Below are 21337 nucleotides of genomic sequence, written 5' to 3'. Positions count from 1 at the left end.
GACAAAAAAGACACGTCCGCGGTGCCTCGGGAGCTCCCGCATAAGGTTATGTCGAAGAACAGAACGGAGAAAAAGCAGCGAGAATGCTTCAGGTGTTGGAAGCGGTAGGCGGAAAGTCTGTAGCATACAGTGTACACTGGCGGCCTGTACAAGTTCATGATTGACGCTCAAATCAGTAATAACACAATTTCTCTATGTTCATGATCTAACGCTGAAGTTATACTGTCATTTTCCGTTCCATTAAGGGTACGTAAGTTTTAAGTCGCTAGAGGTCTTTTTAAATTTTATGTGGGTATTGTTACGATCGTCCAGCGGGAGCAGTGACTTTCGAGCCTTTCTTCGATTTCCTGAGATGAATCGCTTAAGCTTTGTGAAGTTAACAGTAGATTCCATAAGTCAGACAAGTGGTAACACCATGGTGGGACGCGTTTGACGAAAGACAGTGTGGTTGATGGATGACAACGGGCCGCCGACCATGATGTTGGGACAAAGAGACTCCCTGGAAAGTGCGTTCTGCAGTTTCGTTATGGCCGCTGCTGGCCGCCCAAACAAATCGGCCCAAGGACCAGCTAATTGCTGGGCCATTCCACGAGCTGAGACGCGTCAACTGAGACAAGCGTGAGCCTAGCTGTTAACGCGTGCCCTTCCTTTCTCTGGGGCAGTGAGACGTGTGTGCCCGGGGGTACTTCTGCGATTGTGCTCAAGGAACAAAGGTGCCGGATTGCTTATGCGCACCCTCGCCTCGCACTATGCACACCCTAGCTAGAGGAAGGTGTTCCGCAGATTTCACTAACCTAGGGATCTAGGGAGGACCATAGGGTTTTAAGCGGACTGCTGAAGTGTGTGCTGGTGTGCTCTGATGTGCGCTCGCCAGAAAGATTTAGCCTCTGACCTGTAGCTCATGCTACGCGAACAATGTACTGCGCTCCGTACTACGGCTAGTACGAGTACCCCTTGTTCAATGTAAATAAGTTTGTCTTTCCAATGTAAATAAACCCCCTGTTCCGTTCCTCATCCTCTCGACCTCGTAATCTTCGCGAAAGAAGCAACCCTCGTCAATAACCCCCCCCCCTCCCCCCCAACCACATTAAGAAAACAAATCATCAATCCAGACAATATATGGGCGAAATCCTTTGTGTTTAACTATCACTGTTCCGTGTTGTATCGCTTATATGCCTTATAGGTGCTTTCTTTTTCTGCTTTCTCATTGTAATCAATACATTCCCTCCCACGGCTCAGGGTAAACCAACTGGAATTAAGTTTATAATTATCGTCCATGTCCTTCCTCTTTATTTTACTTTCTCTCTCTCTCTCTCTCTTGATTTATTCATTTTTTCCTGCATTTGGGGTTTGACGGTGCAAGATGGCTGAAGAATTGGCAATAGGCCTTATTTTACGTTATCCGGCATCGTATAGTATTACAATTAGCACCATAAAGCGCGATGGTATTCCCGTAAGTTTTTGGGCAAATCATGTAATATCTTGCCCCGCGCTTCGTCAGCCTACCTGTCACCTCAGGACGACTGTAGAAAGAAATTACAACAATTAGACGTGCGCTAAAATCACACGATCTGAAATCATATCATACCACCCGGGTAAATCCAAGTTGGAGACATATATAGCGACGACTCAACAATGAAAAAGTCGGATAAGTGTAGGAGGACTCAAATGTCATCACGCTGGTATACGTTCACCCGAGAACTAAGCGCTAACAGACGGAGGCTGAGAAGAAAGCAGACGCACAGAAGCGTTCCCCGAACATACAGGCATTTAACAACGTATACATATACGTGTATGAAAACTACTGACCAAACGTCGACACCACGGACTTTCTGTAAACAAAAATCACATCGTGGCTATGCATAAGTATTCGTACCCGCAAATGTTCTCACACCTAAATACTCAAACTCAAAAAATTGAAGCAGCGGTATTTAATGAGTGCACGGGACAGAACGCGCAAGCGAGCGATCACCCCGCCGTCACACGTTGTTCAGAATACTTTTAACCGGCGGATATGTTATTGCTACGACTCCTTTCTTTTCTCCCTATCGCCCGCCCTGTACAAAGAAGGAGGTTTGCAGAGCGATCCGTCAGACAGCCACGCAGTGAACGCTGCCTACAGAAGCTGCTTTCAGCTCTTAAACGCACCTAGCCCTTTCGCAAACAAGACATAGATGGCAGCAAAGAGCAGCAAGAGACCAATGAAGCACGGCCCCTGATAAAATTTCCCCAAAAAGACATCAAAGATAACCAAGGAAGAGGGATACGCGCAAAGGCAGCACATGCAAAATGTATAAAGCAATAGCGTGATAAGAAACATCGTTCAGCGACAGTCCTTTGAGAGCCACGCTGCGGTTTCGGGCTTGTTGCCCAGACCGTTGACGTAGTGCGAAAAATCGGTTTCTTGCTAAATCTCTGTTCTGGTAATAAAACCTGCTTGAAGCACGAAAAAAAAAGAAATACGATTAGCTGACAAAAAACAAAGTCTTAAATGCGTTCTTCAGCAGTCTACTAACATTCTCATGGCAGAGGAAAGAAAAAACAAAAAGAAATGCGGCGATCCAGGATAATGCTCTTGAAAGCAATTGGCTATGGCGAAGAAAATAAACTGGCTGAAATTTCCGCATTTCGGCATGTCAAAGAAAAAAAAGATCTTCCTTAGTCCATACAGAAAAATAGAAAATAATTTGGAACGCTTCAAAAAGAAAAGTAAAAATACTAGCAAAAGGAAAAGTCGTGAAACAAGTCCAAACTGTGGAAATATCATGCATGAAAATTGTCCCGGCCAAAGATTAAGGTGAGAGCGATCGCGAAAAAGCCACCTATATAGAGACAAATAAAATACGACAACAATATAGTGCATTGTCGTGTCGTGTGTATCCAAAGTAAGCTTTATACGAAATCCCCGCGCTTGCACATAAGCAAACAAATGCGCGCCGAATGACAATGCAACAGGAACGGAAAGCCTGCGAGTAAAGAACTGGCAAAAGCCGGCAATATTGGATGCTGTTTCTTTTGCGCTCATCCTCGGGGGCCCTCTTGTCCGCGGTACTGGCGTCCTCTAAAGTGGATCTTCGCGGATCAAGTCGAGTGAACCCGAAGCGCTGGCAACTAGGCTTGTAAAAATGGTTCGTGTTCGTGTCACACCCGCGCTGCTGTCCGGCGCAGCGCACCGGTTCCGCAGAGAAGCCAGCGCCTTCTGGAGGCCAACGCTGCTCGCTCGTCTTTTCCTCCTGCTCTTGGCGACAGCCGAGGAAGAGCTGCTTTCTCCACTCCCAAAGCAAGCCTCAAGGCAGGAATAATAAAAGCAACCGGAACAAAGCGCCGGGTCGAAGCACACAAGTGTCTCTGCGTTAGCTCGGTTGATTTGAAGACGACGTTTCTGTTACGGGACGTCGTGTTTGTGCAGATGTATATACGTACAAACGGCCGTGGTGAGCGGCGGTTGCTTTTCTCCGAACGCAAGCTGCAATTCATTGTTTTTTTTTTCTTCGTGTGTGTGTTCTTTTACGCGTGCCTTGCCCTTCCTGCGATTTGATGGCTGTCGCGGACGGGGTTTACGACGTCACTCGTCTCCAGACTGCGGGTCGCCCTCTGTCCTCTCCCCTGGGGCAGCCCGCTCGTCTGCCGGGCACGGTGCTTGTCGCCGCCCCGCCAGAGCCAGTCCCATCAGCAGGACCCTTTTGTGTCTGACCTCTCCAGCGCTCTTAATCCCTCGGCGCCCGGCTGGGGGCGTGTGTGCCCCACTCTCCGGCCAGTGTGCGTCAAATTAAGCAAAGAAAAAGGAAATTGTGATTGCCAACGTACGCAACCTTAATTTGATTATTATTATTATTATTATTATTATTATTATTATTATTATTATTATTATTATTATTATTATTATTATTCTATGGGGCAGAGCCCAGTTTCCGGTGTTCAGGTTTCTATAATGAACGGAATCTCAGCTAGTCATTCATCGTTGTCTTATTTAATTTTACAATCTTCTTTTCTTTTGTTCCTCGTTAGTGCCAGCCGATTTGAAAGTCGGCAATTAAGATTTACAGTCAGGAACGCTGAGCAGGAGGTCCTGCATTTCCTCAATCCTACAGTGCCACGGCTTCACCAGTGAAGTAATCGACGAAGTCCGCATAACACTATCCTCACTGCAGCAATTCTTCAAATGTCTAGCCACTCCTTTAACAAAGTTGCGAAATATCCATTAAAGGGAATCCTTCTTCTATCAAAAAGCGCTTCAATGAAATGCACACTCCAAGGTATGCGGGCATTTTTTTAAAATTTTCGCCCTCATGGAATTGTGGCTGCCGCGATTCCGCGCCCTCGTGCTTAGCAGGGCAACGGCAAAGCCATTACGCCACGACGGCGGGTCATAGTGTATAAGGCTCTAACACGTAGCACCAACTCAGAATCCTGCAGCCCGCCATTTCTCAAGCTGACAGCAGCTCCGCAACACGGAGCGTCGCAAGTTAACCGTTTCATGGTTCTGATGTTACCTTCTCAGCTGATCGAGCTGCAAATGTCCCGCTTTAGCCGGACAGAGAGCTACCCTAAGCTACTCTAAGACAGAAAGCTAGTGTTTCACATGGCCGGATAGCGACGCGTACGAACATGGCCTGAGTCACCTGAACAATCAAATAACCATGATTAGTCGCAAGTTTGATTCTTCGAACCGCGAAATATGGGTGTATTCACTATCTGGCATTTCAAGCATTGCGTTGCGTATGTTCATTACTCGTGGCAGGTGCCGTCTTCAATGTGTACCGGATTTCCGCGGGCATCGAGTTGCGGAGCTTTCTCGATGAGTTTGGGATTTCGCGATGAGTTTGGGAGTTTTTGTTTCATCCAAAACGGGGTTCCGCGTCGGCACCATACCAATTTCAATGCCACTGTTTTTCGACTCCACCACAAGGTTACCATCCTCTTCAAACTCGATGTGCAGTGACGCTCAGCCATAGCATAAAATAGCCGCCGAGACAAGCGCTGCTAGCCCAGCCCCGAAACAAACACGGCACGCATAAAACATGTGAGCAGAATAATTGTTGATTGTGCTTTCTACAAATTATTGAAATTGTTGCTGAACGATAAAATAAATTCTCTATCACCAGTGCTTTCCAACTCGGCTCACTGACTACTTCTGAAAGCCAGAAATTTTTGAGCTGGAATCACGAAGCTTTCCCTTCCTAAGTGCTTTTTGCCATTGGCCATTCTCCTTTGCTAACAATTTGCCCAGTATAATCGGCTGAAATTTTTACTTACGAACGATTGTAGCGCAAGAGGGTTTGGGAATACAAGACCTTTTCCTCTGCTGTAATTTGCATTATTGCCTTTAGGGCTCCTTTTGGCATCGAATCCAATTCTATGGCCATCCACAGGTAACAAAACCAAACACGGAAAAAAGGCTCAGGAGCCTGTAGCATTGTTTAAAGAGCTCAGGAAGACCATGAACACTGGCACGGAAAACGACTATGGGTAAGTAGGCCCGGAATTCAAGCACCTAAACCTTGAAAAACGAAAGAACCTGAAACGAAACATTGGCTACGTAGGCCAGAGAAACTTTGTGGCTTTAGAAATTTTTAACAGAAAAATAAAACATCGGCTCCAGCCACTTCAGAAGTAGAATGAAAGACGCGGGGAAAAAAAAAGAAACAGCGTAGCAGCAGGTGGGAGCGAAATTATTTCTGTCGGTTTTCTCTGTATAGCCACAGTCGCAAAATGGAGAGGAGGACAGGAAAAGAAAAAGACACGCATCGCGGGAAGGTAGGCAGCAAAAGCGAAGAGAGAATTGACCAGGTAAACGGGATCCATGTTTGCGCGAGTAATTACTTTTGCCGCGCGCACGGTCGTCTCTTGAGCGGTACGGCACAGTGCACCGCGCCAGAAACAGCGATGCCGTCGCAATCTAATTATTTTCGAGGAAGGAACGCCGCGCCGCGCGCTGGAGAAAACAAACAGTGGGAGGGGCCATGGTTGCGCCCAGCTGACAACACGAAAAATCCGCGAAACATATCGCCGAAGGAAAACTGGCTAACGCGCTGGCTCGCGCACACGCATAGAAAACATGGCCGTACTGCTGGGAAGACCGTTGCCTAAACCTGCCTGCTCGTGGTTGCATGCACGAAGCAGCGGGAAGGTGGGCAAAAGTTAAAGAAGGGGCAAAAATTAAAAAAAAAATATAGGGAACGGTGTGGAGAGGGGCCAAACCACGGCCAATCACAAGCAACGCATGCCGGCTCATGCTTTTCGCATACTCTCCCACTAACGCCATGGCCCAACCTAAACCTGAGTATTAATCGTGGTAAAATATGTGGTTCAGCTGTCCGCATTGCAGCGACATTTCGGAAGTGTTTGCATCGCAACGAAGACATCTCTACAAAGAGGACCTACTCATAGTCTTTCGTTGTCAGATGAAATAAATTTGAAAATACAGACGTGAAAATGGGACGTGCTTAAATTACATTAAACTGAGATTTAATGACCCGAACCTGCGTGGCAATCTATGAGGGACGCCGTGGTGCAGGGCTCTAGATTAATTTGGCCCTCTGGGATTTTGTAGCGTTTCTTTCTTTCTTTCTTTCTTTCTTTCTTTCTTTCTTTCTTTCTTTCTTTCTTTCTTTCTTTCTTTCTTTCTTTCTTTCTTTCTTTCTTTCTTTCTTTCTTTCTTTCTTTCTTTCTTTCTTTCTTTCTTTCTTTCTTTCTTTCTTTCTTTCTTTCTTTCTTTCTTTCTTTCTTTCTTTCTTTCTTTCTTTCTTTCTTTCTTTCTTTCTTTCTTTCTTTCTTTCTTTCTTTCTTTCTTTCTTTCTTTCTTTCTTTCTTTCTTTCTTTCTTTCTTTCTTTATTTATTTATTTATTTATTTATTTATTTATTTATTTATTTATTTATTTATTTATTTCTTTCTTTCTTTCGTCCCGAACACGTAGGAACATGGCTGCTGCAGCCGGGAAACTACACTTCGGCCTTGTGCTCAGCATCACAACGCCATACCACACCTGGTGGGATGTATTTTTTCTCAAGAAACTTCTAAGCAAGTTAGCGATAGGAAAAAGTTCGGAAGCCCGTTTACACAACACTATAACGATGGCATGAAGATGTAACAGACTACATGGAGTAATGACGCTTCTTTCGCTGAACGAACATGAAAATGAGGTGCGCATACTTTCCCAAAAATTGAGAGCAAGTTACACTGCAACAATTAACAAAACAAGCACTATAATTCTGCAAAGAAGGAAAGCTTTCAAAAAAGAAAGACTGCAGATTTAAACAATTCATTCAGCTCTGAATTCATTTACTGCAACAGAAGCATATTCCCACAGTGAAGACCACCATCCTTGCTTGCTTGCTTCTTCCTCAAATAATTGCGTCCAACCACAACAGGGAACTCGACAAGAGCTCAGCGATTATGGCAAATTGTATTAGGGAGAAAACCATGTGGTCGTTTAAAAACACAATTTCAAGAATAAAAATAGCAATTTAATATTCAAAAGGTACCTATATATGCGTAAATGCGCAGAAATAATAGTGTGGATTAGATAAATTTTTATTTTTTCTTAAGCGGGGACGCGGCTTCCCCATCGAGAAACACGGCAAAAAGATGGATTTTTAGAAAATCACATTTCATTTTGAACAACACTTTCTGTACTTGATTTCGAAAACCAAACAAAAGTGCCCTAAAAATTCGTTGTGTTAGCCAAGATCGTCAAAAATTTCGTGCAAATCACGAAAGAACACCACTTTTCAAGCCACATGTTTAGAACGGCGCCACCGAGCAATGCCATCTTCTCATCGGAAAGCGCAGTTCTCCGTCTTCAAGCTTGCCGCTTCAGCTATCTCCTCCATACGTGAACAAGCGAACAGGTGGGTTAAAGGTTCTTCCGGGGTCTCCGATTGGCCGCGCCCACCCCGTGACTCTAGCAAGGTTAGCATTACTCCGGCGCTCGCTCCGCAGGGTTTGTCAGCTCTTCGCAACTCTCGATCTCTCGACACTCTCCATAATCAGGACGAGTGTCTATAGGGGTGCTAAGCGTACATTGCAGTAGCGTGGGCTGTCCCTCCCTTTGTGGTCGCCCCAGACACGCGCGTAAGCATTTCGGGCATCGGCGACGCGGACTTCGCGCGTATAATCCTCGGACATGCGGCTAAGCCTTTCAGCATCGGTGGTTACGAGTTCGCGACCAAGTACATCGAACACGCAATCCTTGGACCCATGGCCAAGCATTTCGCGCAGTCGGCGCCTCCAACTGCGTGACTAAGCACATCGAGTGTCGACTCCTCGAGCCCACATTTAGGTGTTTCGCGCATCGGAACCTCGGACTACGCGACTAAGCACATCAAGCGTCGAATCCTCGGAGCCCCGCCGGATGTTCCACACGTCGACAGCTCAAACTGCGCGACTAAGCATATCGAGCGTCGATTGCTCAGACCCGCGGCCGAGTGTTCCATGCGTCGGCACCTCGGACTGCGTGGCCAAGCACATCAAGTGTCGGCTCTTGGAGCCCTCAGATGGGAATTTTGCGATCGGTACCTCGGACTATGCGACTAAGCACATCGACCATCGATTCCTCAGACCCATGGCTGGATGAGGTGGTGGTGGTGGTGAATTGTAGCAACAGGCGGGTTTAGCCTGGCGAACAAGGCCGGCAATTGCTCCGCCCGAGCGTCTCGCACAATACCGCTGAAGGGTTTCACCATATGTCCATCAAACCGGTCTCTCTTAAGAAATCGATGAGGAGACGTGAAGTTTCTTTGCGGGCTATAACTGATCCCTCGGGAAATATAAGGTCTTGCAGGCGCGCATGCGGAAGGTCCTTGTTTTGCAGATTTTTCAGGAGAGTGTCTCTTTCATCTTGGAATTACTGGCAGGACCACAAGAAGTGCTCAATGTCTCCTGTATCATTGCATGCCGTACAGTTCGGAGAATTGATTCGCCCCGTTTTAAATAACCAGGCCGGTGTATTAGCCGATCCTGTCCTTATTCGATATAGAAGTGTGGCTTCCTTTCGGTGCAATCTCTTGGTTACGCAGGGCATATGCGGTGGAACCCAAAGCGACGCAAAGTGATTTCGAATGTCAGATTTTTGCACTTGATTACTCTTTGGAGCCTTGATTTTGGGAGGGTGATAGAGTGCTGCGTATGCAAGCGCATCAGCTTTTTCGTTTCCTGAGATGCCAATGTGGGAAGGAATCCACTGAAACTTTACTGTGAAGCCTTTGTTGTTGAGTTCTTTCACGATGGCTAGTGATTTGCGTGGGAACTTGAGGGATGGCAAACCACGGTATATTTGTTGTAACGCGGCCTTTGAGTCCGTAAGGACAACCACATTCTGCGGAGGCAAAGTCTTTAGTTTGCGCAGAGCAGAAGCTATTGCTACGCCTTCCACAACTGTCGACGAGGCTATGCAGTCCAGACGGCCAGACCACGTATATCTTAGAGAGGGAATATAGAATGCAGCTACACAGCGGTCTTCCTCTGCCTTGACAGAGCCATCTGTTTATACTTGTAGGTGATTCGGGTAAATCGTGTTCAGGTGTTCCAGGACTAATGACTTGGCTTCTGCAGATGCAATGCAGCTCTTTGATTGCAATCGTGGTACACTTAAGTTGCATGTGATGTCCTCGAATGTCCAGGGTGGTTCTATCCTTTCCCTCTGTCTCGAGCAGCGCAATCCTAATACGCGAAGCGTGGTCAATGCTGCATAAAAGTGTGAGCGCGGCCTGTTACCTATACGTCTTAAGAGGGCTCTACCGGGCGTAGACTCACTCAATCGTAGGAGCTGGATCATCAGAGCCTGGGAAGCCTGAAGTCGTAGAGGGTGTGACTCAGCTTCGTAGAGCACTTTCTTGTTTGACGCTGGCTGAGGGACTCCAAGGCAAAGTCGGATACCTTTTCTGTGGATGGCTTCTAAGCGCTCGTATTGGCTGTCTGAGGGTGACATCAGAGGTAGCTGATACAGGAATCGACTGGTAACCAACGCTGTATGTAGTCGTAGCATCGACGTCGGGTGGTTGCCCCAGCGTATGCCAGCGACTCGCTTGAGCACATGTAGCCTGGGTGACGATGACGCCACAACGTGGCTGGATGTTTCATGGGTCGGCATCTCCGACTATGCGACTAAGCACATCGAGCGTTGATTCCTCGGATCTGCGGCATGGCGTTTCACGCGTCAGCACCTAGGATTGGGCGAATAAGCACATCCAGCATCGACTTTTGAGCCCTCATTTAGGCATTTTACGCATCTGCCTCTCGGACGAGGCGACTAAAAACAGAGCGTCGATTCCTCGGACCCGCAGCCGGGTGTTTCATGCGTCGGCACCTCGGACTGCGCGGCTAAGCACATCGAGCGTCGAATCCTAGGACCCGTAGTCGGCTGCTTCATGCGTCGGCACCTCCGAATGCGCGGCTAAGCACATCGAACGTCGAATCCTTGAGGCTACAGCTAGGCAATTTGCGCATCTGCACCTCGGACTACGCGACTGCGCACATCGAGACTTGACTTCGCGGACCCACGGCTAGGCATTTCGTGCGCCCACTCCTTTATCATATTGTCACGCTGCATGTTAACAATATATGTGGAACCACCCCTTCGTAAAGAGGACCTAATCATGAGCTCTATTCACTAGGTCCCTTTAGCTGGCAGACACCGGCCTGCAGAAGTGAGGCATCAACCGCCTTGGTTGCTTCGCGGCTTTGGTGTTGCCCTTCTAAGCACGAGGTTGCGGAACCAAATCGAGGTGACGGCGGCCGCATTTTGATCGAGGCGAAAGGCAAGAACACCCATATGCTTAGATTTAGGGGCACGTTAAGGAACCCCAAGCCCCCAAAATTAACCCGATTCCCCCAATGCGGCGTGCCTCATAATCAGATCGTGATTTTGGTACGTAAAACTCCCTAATCCGTTTTTAGAGTTGAGGCATCACATAGAGATACCGAAAGAGAAAGAGAGAGAGGAAAGGCAGGGAGGTTAACCAGAGGTGAGTTTCCGGTTTGCTATCCTGCACTGGGTGAGAGGATATAGTGGTTGTAAAGACGCCAAATAGCGAGAGGTGAAAAAATTCGCAGTGCTGTCCGAAAGTCGAAGTCGCGATCGCTATAGCAAATTAGTAGATTGCTGTACGAAGTAAGGTGAGTAGTTTTATCGACCGTACAAACTTTTAGACATTCACTTACTAACTAAATTAACAATGATAGAATATGTAAGCGTGAGTCAACGATGACGTAGACGGAAACAGACAAACAGAGGCAGTGGTCTTTGTGTGTCTGCTTCTTTGTACGTCCTTTTTCAGTCGTGCTTACACATTCCATCAAGAATTCAAACCAACTAGCCCATTACTGTGTTTTAACTAAATTAACCAGCACGGTATCATGGGCGCACAGGTAAACATGAACACCATCTCGCTACGTGAGCGCTGAAACTCGCTTTGAAAATTCAGGAGTGAGGAATCGCGGCAGGAGCAAGTAAATTGACCTTCATGCATGTCTCGCTTCAGCGCGAACGCAATACCGAAAGCACAGCCCATACGAACCTACGGGCACTATGCGCACTCTGCAAACATCGCAGATCGCCTTGAAGATGAGGTCCGTGTGGGCGCGCCCTTTAGCCATGTCACACATTGCTTTAAAAACACACGAGCAGCGGCAACGCGTCCCTACGGCGTCCGCCAAATGGTCTACAACGGGGGGAAGGGGGCCAAGCGATATACACGTGCCTCAAATGAGCTCCGGCTTTTTCACCTCACAGCGACCGTCAACCTACACATTTCCTGGAAGTAATCATCGCCACGACTGCGGCAAGTCATCCGGACTACGACGAGCTGAACATTTCTGCAAGTGCTTGCACATAAACTGAACTGAACTGAACATAAACTGGACGGAAACCGCCACATTTCGTGCCCGGTTCGCCGGCCGCCGCGTGACCCCTAACGCGCTGTTTAACAGAAGCACGGATCTTACTAATCTGTCCCACGTCTTCCCGTCGAGAAATCTGAGCAGGTAAGCAATGAAGCTGAGCTTGTTTCAGTGGGCACAGTTGGTATTTGCTTGGTCCCTAGGCAGTGAGCGGGAGTGGGACTATTAGTTTCGAACATTTGTGATGGTAATCTATAACTAACCCTTCCAAGATAATGCTATTTCACGTCATCCATAATGAATTTATCCTCCACTGAAGATTGATTCCGGCATTGTTGGACTGGACAGGAAGAATACTGTTAGTACCATGTTTGCTAAAATGTAAGCTCTGTTTCACCTAAATGACTATCACAATAGCAGAATATGCAATAATACTGACGGTTCAACAACTTCAAAATAAACATCCGCTTTTGTAATTCCATGACTCGACATACGTCAAAGTTGCAGTATTTCCCATAGAACATCATCAATGGAAGCATTAGCTGCTGACTTTATTGAAGCACAGAAGCAACCTTCTGTATGGTGTATTCTCACCGACTCAAAGTTGGCTCTTCAATGCTTGCTGCACTTTTGTCCTCGTGATCAAAACGGAATGATGATTTACGAGATGTTACCGAAAATGGCTGCAACTGTATCGTCGTGCATAGAATCAAACGAAAGTGCAATGCATTCCTGGGAATATTCGTGTCGCAGTAGGAGTAGGGGAACGTCTGGGAGAACTACAGTCTTTCAAATAGACCACTCAAAAGTAAAAACTTCAAGAGTGTAATTGACCGACTTGGAGTGTAATGACTTTGTGGGCCGGCGGTCTAAAATTGTCTGCTCTGAATGTGGCCAGTCATCAAGACGGGTCAACGCAGTCATGAGTTGCTGCCTGTGCGCGCTGTATCGAGGGCAGTGGCAAAGAACAAGTTAGATAGTTGCCTAGCTGACTAGGTGGTCACAAGCAGCACTATCATCCCTTCATACGCTGAAGGCAATGGATTTCGTTGGAACGACGCCGAGCTACACTCGACAAAGTACTGTTCTCTCGGGTCGGGGTAGTCCAGATCCAAGACGAACCTCTTCCGTTTAACCTACCTGCTTTTCTTGGCTTGGCGCTGTAAAACAAAACACTGTATTCATCATCATCACCACCTACCTGCTTTTCTTATCTCGTTTCTCTCTTTCTTTCTCTCGGTGTCGTAGGAACAATGAAGACAAACTGGGTAGAGATGCGCATCCTTCCACTCCTGTTGCACTAAGTCGGTCCACGAGGGCTGATATTAAGAGCCCTCGTAAATTGCTAACATTTAAAAAATAGTTTTATTCTAATGTTGGCATCATGAGCTTGATTCGATAGGTATCAAATGGAAGAACAGCCGGTCTTCAATTTCAGGCCAATTCTATGAACCGATTTCTTCGTAAACTTGACCCCTTCCTACAGCTTTCAACTTCTCTGCAGCTGCTGGCCGTGACGCAGACTGATTGAACGTGTCAGGTTGGATGGTGGCGTATGCACGTAGCTTTATATATCGCATGCGTCGTTCAGCTATGCCTTGTCACACGCGCGGCTGTTCATGGGATAACATATAACACGTTCCAAGTTTGAACAGCAAAGATTTTTTTCGAGGATGCTAGCGAATTATCTGGATGGTTGTACCTACTGCAGAGGAAAGTTGCTTAGGCCATGGGGTTATCGTCGTTACCACGATCCGCTCTAAGAGCCTTAGTGACCTTCTTTGCTAGAAGCAGTATTGTTTCTGTGTTGTGCCAAGTATTTTATTACGTATTTGTTTATTTATATTGTAGCATTCCATTGACTTGATTGACTGACCTGTATTTACTTGCAGATTTCATATCGCTTTTCATATCCCTTTATGTTATCATTTTTTGATCATCGGAAAATGTTTGCAGAGAAGCCGGTGACAACAGCTGCAAAATATCTTGATCTGAATAAATCAATCCCCCCAAACAAATAAAGTCACCAATTTCAAAAGTTGATCTCTAAACGACGATATCATTCACAAAAATTGTTCTCCCAATGCAATTCCGACAAAGCTGCACAGAAACTTTGAATTGCTTTAGACTGCCCAGAATTTTCTTTTTGAAGGGAAAAAGAAGTAAGCTACGCGCACTCGGTAATTAACTGACACTCGTAGTACCTTTACAACGGCCTACGACGGAGTTTATAATAAAGTAAAATTAAACACTGCTGTTTTGGTTTACAGCAGGATATTCCAAGTTGTTCAATGCTTCCCCGATGCCGATCTATACTGGTGGAGGAAAACGGAATGCTCAAGCTGTTTTAAACATATGGCAGCAATAAATAGTCACTATCAAGCACACACAGCGAGCCATCTAAAAGAAGCGTGCTGGACTCTGCATGCTTCAGTGGATAGCGGGCCTTAGGCTAGCCATCCGCCGTTACTACTGAATCATTCCACCAACTAGAATTTTTACGCAATAGTGGTGTCAGTGAGAAAAATCCCACAACACACATATCTTGCAGGCATAATTTCGCAAAAAAATATGCCTGGTTTTCATGGCCTTGGTCATGCGACACCACTGCCTACGAACGTAAGAGAATCGTCAGTCATGCAACACGCCACTTTTTCATGGACTCAGAATTCTGAGTTCACACTGGTTCTGTAGAAGTCGTAGCGTGATTCAGTGGGAAGACCAACGGAGCAAGGGAAGATAACGCCCAACGTGCATTAGACGCTCACCTTAGACAGAAAGCAAGCGCACGGCGTTTTAAGCACGTCGGCGGCTTTCGTGAGACTGAACAAGAAAAAAGTTTCAAGGAAAGTCCGTGCATTTGCAGTTCACAGCGAATGGCAGTCGGAAGAAAACTGAAATCTGATCGCATCTGAAAACTTACGTAAAATAGGAAAATAAGCTTGACATAAGACCTGTGCTATGTTTCCTAAAAATCGAGCCGAGTATGCTATTGCTGCTGCGGACGCTGTTAAAGGTTGAGTAGAGTGCAGGGAAAGAAAAGCTTTTTACTTCACTCGAACAGGCCTCTTTGGAAGCGCGAACAGCCGAAGTGGTGAGCAAGGACAAAAGAACAAGAGGGCCGCAAAGAAGCCGGCGGCGAAAGCTGACCAAATAGGAGACCATTAGCGTGAGCAGCGGCCGCCGAAATCGGATCAGTCCGCGGGAGCGACACGCAAACGCGGCGAGTGGTCAACAAGAGAGCTGACGAACAGGGCTGCCGCGAATGTGTCGGGCATCGGGAAAGCAGAATATGTAAGGATGGCAGAGGAAGCGCGGGGCAACGCATAACGATCGGAGAAAAGTGGGAGACATGAGGACACCTGAAAGAAATAGAAAGTAAAGGTAAGTAGAGGAGACGAAGCGCTTGAAGAGGCACGCGTAGACTTGAAAACGGATTGCCGTGCCCTGTCCACGGATACGTGTTGTTTGGTTATTGGGTAAAGGGGGACCATTGAGTCAAGTGAACACTAGCGAAGCACAAAATACAAAACGTGCGTATTGGTCATGAAGTGCGTGCGAGAACGAAGAAGGGCCGCCCGTAGCACAGAAGATGTGCGTTTGCCACCGTTGCTCACATGTGGGTCGATCCATGAGAAAAGACTATTGCAAAAAGAACATAGGAAGAAAATAAAATTTGCAATAAGAGCGCAGGCGCTTCGTGAACCTATTTATTTTTAATTTGCATTAGAAAGGAAACGGAAAAGGAAAACAGTGATGCGGACACAATAGAAGGCCAGCTTGATTTTGCACATGATGGATAAAAAGGGAAAAAAAAGCAAGGAAGTGTAGCTTTGCTGCTGCCTCAGGTATTTCTAGCTAGTGCAAATGCCTAATAGCCACTCCCATAGCTTCTGGCGCTAATGACGCCAGATCATGCTTGCTTTTACACGTTCGTTCAAGCGTACTGTCAAATGACATGCGCAACCGCCATAAAGCGGTTTGAGAGAAAGCACTTGGTCATGAGATGCAACAATTAACCAAAACTGAAGAGCTCACGAGAGTTTTCGCTACGGGTTGTAGGTCATGCGGTATCCTTTCATGCAGGTATAGTATTTCGTGGATTTTATTAGTTTATTTATATACTCTGCAGATAGTGAATCCGAATTCACTTTTTTTTATGAATCCAATATTTATTAGACACTCGCTAATTCTCACAGCACAAGTCTACGAAGACGAGTTAGCGCTTCGTAAGGTCAAATCACTTAAGCGAACACCTTTAACATTTACTCATGTTAACTGGTTTTGTTGAGACTTTGTAAGCAACAGTTCAAGATCAGCCATGTCACAACATCGACAGGATCCGAACTTTCTGCTTTCCATAGTGCAGTGCTATATGTGCAGCAACAATCACCAAATCACTGGGATATATTCAGTGACTCAAAGGAATCCCTGATATCCCTCTTATCAGCTCTACGCTGCAGCCCGCATGAACAATTGGTAGCAGAGATACGATTACGCTACCATCAAGCGGTGGACAGAGGCCACGACATTGTATTTCAGTGGCTACCTGGGCACTGCAACATTACTGGCAATGAAAGTGCCGACAAAGCTGTCCTTGAGGCAAATGATGAATCTGAAAGCACCACGATACCATTGTCGAGGACAGATGCAGCGCGGCACCTCAGTGGTCTTACCTATACTCTAAAGAAATAGAACACAATGGAGTTCGCCAACCGGCTCATATGTGTCATTGACCCCCATATGATATTACAACATTTATTTGGTTATAACCGACGGGAAGAAACGCTACTGTACCGCCTGCGAGTAGGAGTTTATTTCACAAACGCCTGCTCATTCCTAATTGGAATGGTGGACAGTCCCAACTGTAGCACATGTAGTGTCGAAGAAACGACCAAACAGCTCCTGTGTGACTGCTACCTACACATGCGAAGACGAGAGGACAGGAGTCCCTCGGACAGCTTTGGAGCATTTAGACGAGCATCCTTTCAGAGAGAAGATTTTGGGACCGTGGCCTCGTGCGTCTGCTATGTGCAAGGGCCACAAAAGTGCTGGTGCACTTCTTGAAATGCACCAGCCTGTATGACCGCCTGTGAATGACTCAGAAATGAACGCTTGTGTGTGCAAAAGTGGACACTGTGACCTCATTTTAACGCGACAGCGTAAGGAGCTCGGGTAGCAGAAAAGCCGGTGTAGTTGGTGTCGGCGGCATTGGCCGTGTGCGAAAAATGGAGGAAGGCAATTCAATTTTGGCCCACGTAGTACTTCCCACACGAAAGTGGGATCTTATCCCACTTTCGTGTGGGAAGTACTACGTGGGCCAGACGGGCAGGTGTTGAAACGCGCGTCTGGCGGAGCAAAGTAACAAAGTGGAGAGCATCGTAATAGATGGGCATCTGGCTGCTCATTGTAGAAAATGTGACGCGAAGGCACCATGCTTCCCGCTCTTAAAACAAACTGTTGTTGTCTATCGCCACAGGAATAAGACTACGAGAGAAATTGTGGAAGCAGCTGAGATAGCCAGAGCAGGTGACGAGTGCGTTAGCACGCCGTCTATACTTTTATCAAGGAAAGAGCTTGAATTTTTGGGCATAGTAGTCACATGACTGTTTTTCCTCCTTCCCTTCAGTGTGTCTATTTCAATGGCGTCCCAGTGAGTATATATATACTCACCAGCTGCAATACATCAATTGTTGAAAGTTAGCGCTCGCCCTGCGTTCCTGCTTGTCCCGGTGTCATTTTTTGCGCTATGTATTCCAGTCTGTGTGAAAAGATACCCATAACGCTGCAGCAGCTCGCCACTGTGCTCGTCTAATCCTGTACTTACTGTCCTGTCTCTTTCGTTCACACTGTAGGTGAATATACGAAAGCTTTAGTCGCCACTTGTAGCTGGAGTGCCGGTAAAGTGAAGACCACACTTACGAATGCCCCTTTTACATTGGACTGCACTTTACAATAGCCAATACTCATTATCACTTTGCTTGGTGAAGGTTAAATAAATACAATACAGAGGATTTCAGTCTACAATTCATGTTTTCAAATATACAGTAAATTAGCGCTTAGCTGCTTAATAAGATACAGGTATCTGTGCCTGCTGTGAAGCATTCCATTGGTGATTCCCCAATCACAGCAGAGCTGGCAATCCCTCATAGGCAGTTATGTGCTCCCTGAGTACCTTTAGCCTCTTCTGGGACTTCAGGTGCTGCTTGGCTTATGGTTCTTTTTGATGCCTCAACTGAATCTCCCAGGTTATCAGATGTCGGTGGCGATAGCCTGAGTGCGAGATGGTGCTTCTTTGTGGCGAGAAATGGAGTCTATGGAATGATGGCTTTCTGAGATTTTTGTGTGGCAGATGCGCAAAAATGCTAAGTACTGCCTTCTACTTCAAGGTTTTTCGCAATCGAATCTTGGTTTCTCGAAATCATCACGAATGAAATGATCGTATATTTTGTCAAAGGGCAAAACAAAGAATAAATGAGCATAGTAACGAACTGCCATAGGGCACCATTTATTATATCTAAAGCGTGGGTAGCCACAAAGAACAGGGCCAGGCAACTTATAGAAAACATGCAGAAGCAACATTTTGTGTATAGACATGGGACTCACCTAAAACGCATTATTCATGAGAACCGACTCTTTTTGCTCTGTGGCTATTTGATGAGCTTGAGTGAGATGGATACAAGCTGTGGATGACATGAAAACACCCTCGCCTTTTCTTTCACGGTTTGTTTTAATGCCAAGTATGCAGCTATGCCAAGTATGACTGTACTGACACGCGCATTGGTTGTCGTTTCCCGGGGACCAATTCTCATCTGTTTACTGTTGCAAGGCTATCGTTAGGCAACTACTACTTGGCGGTATGTTTTCTTGAGACAATGTACACATGACCCTAACGTCTACAACGAGCAAATCATGAGTATTTTATGCGCAATCTAAGCCGTATTTTCTTTACGAATATTTGGCAGATCTCGCCATACCTGCCGTCAAGGTATCTAATGGATGAACACTCAGTAGTCCACTAAATCTTTCAACAATTTCGCCCCCACTGTCAGCGTAACATACTTACTCCAAATATATGTATGTGCATTGTTTTCAACAGCACTAATCATGGCGAGCAGCGCGAATCAAACACTGCAGCTTACTTGACAGGTATGTACTACGTGTTTGCAACAGCGCCGCGCAAACAATGAAACAGTAGCTACATAAGCAGAGCGAGCCAAACAGCTTGCCGGAAAGTCCGTACTAGGTTGCTTTCAATAGCGCTAGGCAAAGCGAGCCGCGCGAGCCGAAGAGCGTACTTGAAAGGTAGGGAACTACGTGATTTTCAACAGCGCGAAACACAGCGAGCCGCGCAAACCGCACAGCTCCCTCGAAACCACGTGTACGGACTCCATCGTTTTCAAAAGCTCCAAGCAGAGCAAGGGGCGCTAAGCGTACAGGTAAACTTTAGCGGTCACACGCGAATACAAACGCTTGAAAGCAACAGTTGTCCAGCAAACTGCGCGTAAGTTACTGAACAAACTTACCCAGCACAAGCGCATGTCCTTCGAGGGCGTCAAGTTTTTGCGGCCAATTCCGTGCGGCCGCTGAGAACGTCGATTCCGGTCTTCCTTTCCGCACGGAATGCAGCAAAATGCCTTTCCGGACTCTATTTGGTTGCTATTTTCGACGGCACAGCAACTAGGCATAATGCTACAGCAACTTCTGGCGCCTGTGTTCTCCAGAAACAAAGTGCTCACGCCCGCGACAAACTGCACGCTTACCGTCCGCGTTCCGCCAGCTTCGTGTTCGACATGCCTACTGAAAGCACTTGAAAGGGATATGACAGCAAAAGGTCACGTGACACGAGTAACCAAATCACCGGCGGCCGCCGCAGGCGGTGGCGCGCGCAAAACAAATTCGACACTCTAAAACTTTTTCCAGTGACCAACTTCATCGGGTGCACAGCGCCTTCGCCCGCCACCTTTCTTCTTTTTCTACGGAATGGCTAAGGCAGTAAAATAATCGTGAAATGCTTTGCCGAAGGTTCCGCAGTATGCACACTAGCAGCTCCCAACCAATAACCACGAGAGATAAGTCAGAACTTCGTAAAATAAAAGCGCACGACGCCCTCACAGTCATCTTGAAGGTAGCTGCCCGGCGCACCCTCTCGCCCAAAAGACGCCACCATGGGAACGAGCGGCGCTGCGTGTTTCTGAAAAGGTCAATTGGACTTCCAGATGAGTAAGTATTGAAACTGGTTAGCTCGTGCTTGATAGTCACATTTTATTGCGTTAGCAATTAAACGGACACTTCAGGTGAATTTATGCCGTCGTCGTCGCCGTGATGTCCTGTACAAAGAAAAGGGGTGATGACATCGTTGCCACGCGCTGTATGCTGTATGTACGAGCTAAAGCGTGCAAGGCTGAGCCAACGATGGTGGCTCAATCTCGTTTACTCCAGCGGCTGTTGCTCGTTTGCTCCAGCGTTTTACTCCAGCGGCTGCTGCGTATGGCGTGGCCGCGCGGGCCCTATCTTGAAAGTGATCTGCAACGGGGACAGAGTGCGCCGAGTGCTGATAGCTTCACGCGTGCTATGTTCTCGCCGCTTCGCGTTGAAGCGAGAGGCCACACGAAGGCCAATTCGCTCACTGCTGCTGCCGCGATTCCTCACCGCAGCGTTTTGACAGCAAGTGTGCGCGGTCACCGAGTGAGAGGTCTTCATGTTTGCTTGTGCGCGCGTGAGAGCATGATTGTTAATTTAGTTAGTAATCGAATGTGTACAAGTTTATACTGCCGATAATACTACTATCCTTACTTAGTATAGCTGTGCATATACTGATTTGCTATCGCAGTCGACGTTTCGCCTTGTGGGCGAAGCTACAATATTTTTTCATCCCGTGGTTTAGCTGTTTTCCTGCTGAGATCGACAGGCCATATTCACCTTTTACCAGCTAATAAAAGAAAGCCCAATTTGTCCCGTTGACATAAGATTAGAGCAATGTAGAGGCCTCGCATAGTTTTAAACATTTTTGCCTCAGACTAAGCATGTACGTGCGCGGGTGGATTTACCGATAAACTGGATTGAACGATGCTCGGTCCTGGCCACCAAAAGCACGAAACGAGTCATAAAGACTGAACTACTGCTCAGCGTCAAAGTGGCGTTTGAGAGGAAGAACAATTACACGAGAACAAGTCACATACGCAGTTATTCACTTTAACAGTTTCATAACCATCCTGTTTTATTTCATAGTATGAAGCAGTGACCTTTGAAAAAGAAATTTTCTATTTATGAAGCACCAAGCTTCTTCTTTTAATGGAAGAATGAGAAGCACAGAAAATCCGACTGTCAAGCAACGCAAGTACATAATTTCTCATTTTCGGTTGTCAGCAAAAAAGGCAAGCCCCGTCATTTCGCTTCCTCAATAAGTAATGCAAATCCTCGCGTGCCCTTTTATAAATTCAGGAAGAAGGGAAAGCCGCCATAAATGAAACGCCATCGCGACGCTGAAGCAACAT

At 46.6% G+C, this 21337-nt stretch overlaps 1 protein-coding gene across 8 annotated transcripts in view; it reads right to left on the bottom strand.

The window, feature by feature from the left end:
* The window catches only part of GABA-B-R3 (gamma-aminobutyric acid type B receptor subunit 3), a 694297-nt gene extending 674584 nt beyond the window's left edge, over positions 1–19713 (bottom strand). For 6 of the 8 annotated variants that reach the window (XM_070535013.1, XM_070535017.1, XM_070535019.1 and 3 more), the window contains exon 1: positions 19367–19713. The gene's annotated coding sequence lies outside the window, so the exon portion shown is untranslated. The remainder of the gene's footprint in view (positions 1–19366) is intronic. The other 2 variants (XM_070535016.1, XM_070535021.1) reach the window with 2 other exon arrangements.
* Between the last annotated feature and the right edge of the window lie 1624 nt (positions 19714–21337).

Source organism: Dermacentor albipictus, chromosome 3 (assembly GCF_038994185.2).
Source record: "Dermacentor albipictus isolate Rhodes 1998 colony chromosome 3, USDA_Dalb.pri_finalv2, whole genome shotgun sequence".
Lineage (NCBI taxonomy): Eukaryota > Metazoa > Arthropoda > Arachnida > Ixodida > Ixodidae > Dermacentor > Dermacentor albipictus.
The sequence above is the reverse complement of the archived record's forward strand: the minus strand, read 5'-3'. Positions and strand labels throughout refer to the sequence as shown.